This window comes from Octodon degus, unplaced genomic scaffold (assembly GCF_000260255.1).
Source record: "Octodon degus isolate 3935 unplaced genomic scaffold, OctDeg1.0 scaffold00032, whole genome shotgun sequence".
Taxonomy (NCBI): Eukaryota; Metazoa; Chordata; class Mammalia; order Rodentia; family Octodontidae; genus Octodon; species Octodon degus.
This window is the reverse complement of record NW_004524608.1, coordinates 505743-509056: the sequence shown is the minus strand read 5'-3', so window position 1 is coordinate 509056 and position 3314 is coordinate 505743. Positions and strand designations below refer to the sequence as shown.

At 53.0% G+C, this 3314-nt stretch overlaps 1 pseudogene; it reads left to right on the top strand.

Annotated features, from left to right (window-relative positions):
• Nucleotides 1-672: 672 nt before the first annotated feature.
• On the top strand, nucleotides 673-3047 carry LOC101565867 (annotated as a pseudogene).
• Nucleotides 3048-3314: the final 267 nt, after the last annotated feature.

The following is a 3314-nucleotide window of genomic DNA, read 5'->3' as shown; positions in this document are numbered from 1 at the left end:
GGTAATGAAGTGGGGCTTGTGCTGGCCACATAGGACCCAGTGGGGCATCGGGAACTTGATCATGGAGTCATGGAACTGCATGACAACAGGCCAGTGGCACTTTCTGGCTGTGATCTTCTCCACCTTCATGATCTGAATGGAGTGGGCACAGGCTCAGTGCCTGGCGCCCATGTCCCAGTAGCACTGGCTGATGGTTCCTGCTGTGATCAGGTCCCGGTACTTCCCGTACATGTTGTGGGTGTCCCTGTGGGAGTTGTAGTGCAGCCAGATGCTGAAGTTCTTCACCCACAGCGGAGACTTCTCAAACACCTGCCCACGGTAGACAGTCTCCCCTGAAGATTTCTTCATCTCCTTCTGCTGGGACACAAAGTACCAGAAATAGGACTTGGTGATGACGTGTTAGGGTGCAAAAATCCACATACAGTAGAGAGGCAGCATGTGGCACTTTGGGGTGGGTGGGTAGTGTCCTACCACCTTGTTTTCCTGGAGTGTGCCTGAGGCCTTCATGGCGCTCCCTTCTCGCTTGCTGCCACCCACCAAAAGGAAGAGTACTAAATTTTTTAAAAGGTCAGTTGTACACTTACCCTTTAGGATAAAATATCTGAGGGTATAGAGCTTTAACACCATCAATAAAGTTATTTACAAAAAGAACAGGGAGGGCGACGCATCTCGAGCTTGCAGAGCTATCTGCTTCTTCCTATACCACAGCCACAGCCGAGTGCATGAACACCTCACAAGCCATGTCAAAGGCCCATAGTGAAGTCAGGACGGCCTTCATCTAGACCCAGCACATGCACGCAGCCGTGGCTGACACCTTCCTGGAACACATGTGCCGCCTGGACATTGACTCAGCCCTCATCACAGCCCGCAACATCGGCATCATCTGTACTATTGGCCTGCCTTCCGCTTGGTTGAGACCCTGAAGAAGATGATGAAGTCTGGAATGAATGTGGCCTGGCTGAACTTCTCTCAAGGAACTCATGAGTACCATGCGGAGACCATCAAGAACTTGCATACAGCCACCTAGAGCTTCGCTTAGGACCCTATTCTCTACTGGCCAGTGGCTATGGCCCTGGACACCAAGGGCCCCGAGATCTGAACCAGGCTCATCAAGGGCAGTGGCACCACCAAGGTGGAGCTCAAGAGGTAGCCCTGCTGAAGATCACACTGGACAACGCCTACATGGAGAAATGTGATGAGAACGTGCTATGACCGGACTGCAAGAACATCTGCAAGGTGGTGGACATGGGCAGTAGATCTACATGGATGATGGCCTCATTTCCCTCCTAGTGAAGGAGAAAGGTCCTGACTTCCTGGTGACTGAGGTGGAAAATGGTGGCTCCCTGGGCAGCAAGAAGGGCGTGAACCCCCTCGGTGCCACCGTGAACCTGCCCACTGTGTCCGAGAAGGACATCCAGGACCTGAAGTTCAGGGTGGAGCAGGACGTGGAGATGGTGTTCACATCTTTCATCTGCAAGGCTGCTGACGTCCATGCAGTGAGGTAGGTCCTAGGGAAGAAGGGCAAGAACATCAAGATCATCAACAAGATCGAGAACCATGAAGACCTGCGGAGGTTCGATGAGATCCTGGAGGCCAGCGATGGCATGATGGTGGCCTATGGTGACCTCGGCATCAAGATTCCTGCAGAGAAGTTCTTCCTGGCCCAGAAGATGATGATTAGGCACTGCATCCGTGTGGGGAAGCCCGTCAACTGCGCCACACAGATGCTGGAGAGCATGATCAAGAAGCCCCGGCCCACGCAGGCTGAGGGCAGTGATGTGGCCAACGCTGTCCTGGATGGGGCGGACTACATCATGCTGTCCGGGGAGATGGTCAAGGAAGACTACCTGCTGGAGGCCGTGTGCATGCAGCACCTGATTGCCCAGAGGCAGAGGCTGCCATTTACCACTTACAATTATTTGAGGAGCTGCGCTGTCTGGCCCCTATTACCCGTGACCCCACAGAAGCTGCCACTGTGTGTGCTTTGGAGGCCTCCTTCAAATGCTGCAGCAGGGCCATAATCGTGTTCACCAAGTCCGGCAGGTCTTCCCACCAAGTGGTACGGTACCGTCCACGGGCCCCCATCATCACTGTGACCCGCAATCCCCAGATGGCTCACCAGGCGCACTTGTACCATGGCATCTTTCCTGTGCTGTGCAAGGACCCTGTGCAGCAGGCATGGGCTGAGGATGTGGACCTGCGTGTGATCTTGGCCATGAACATTGGCAAAGCTCAAGGCTTCTTCAAGACAGGAGATGTGGTCATCATGCTGACCAGCTGGCGCCCTGGCTCCGGCTTCCCCAACACCATGCATTTTGTGCTCATGCCCTGAAGGCCCTAGATCCCCTCTCAGGCCCCTTTCCTGTGCCCTTCCCCCAACCCATCCATTCGGCCAGCGACGCTTGTAATGCCTCACTCCAGGCTGTAGTGCTGGGACACTGGAAAAATTGTGTCTCTGCAGTTAGCCCTTAACTTGGCGTAGTGGCCCAGAACTGGCTGCCTGGGACGTGTCCCCACCTCAGCAAGGGACTTTGAGAAAGGAGGCCCCCAGAGCTTATTGCAGGAAGGCAGCAACTTCACCTCCTGTGTGTGTCCTGTTGAGTTCCTATGGAAAGCAGATGCCAGAGAACCCAGCCGTGGTGGCCAGGATGGAGGCTGAGGGAATGGGGCAGTGGTTCTGGTGCACCAGACTGGTCCTGACCCCAAATATTCAGATTCCCTCCCCAGTCACCTCAGCCTCCCCACTCAACCTGTGCACAGTTCTCTACAACCGCACTCCTTGTGCACACTCCGCCAGCCATCTCCAGGCCTGTTGCTGTAGAGCCCACCTGTGTGTCAATAAACAACAGCTGAAAAAAAAAAAAAAAAAAGAATAGAGAATTAAAAAATAAAAACAAACCAGATATGATGGTATATATCTTTGGTACCAGAACTCTGGGAGGTTGAGGCAAAAGGACTGTAAATTTGAGCCCAGCCTGGGAAATTTAGTGACTTAGAAATCTCATCTCAAAGTAAAAGATAGAGGGCTGGTCATGTAGCTCAGCGGATTAAAGCACCTGCAAGCAGGCATAGGGGCTGGGAGTTTGAACACCATGTAGACCTTTCCCTAAAATACAAAAAGAAAAAAAAGTAAAAGGTAGAAAAAGGGCTGGGATTACAACTCAGCAAGAAAGTCCAGCTCAATTGCCAATATTTAAAAGGAGGAGGAGGAGGAGGAGGAAGAGAAAGAGGAGGAAGAAGAGGAGGAGGAGGAAGAAGAAGGGGAGGGGAGGGGGAGGAGGAAGAGGAAGAAGAATAAGAGGAGGAGGAGGGGA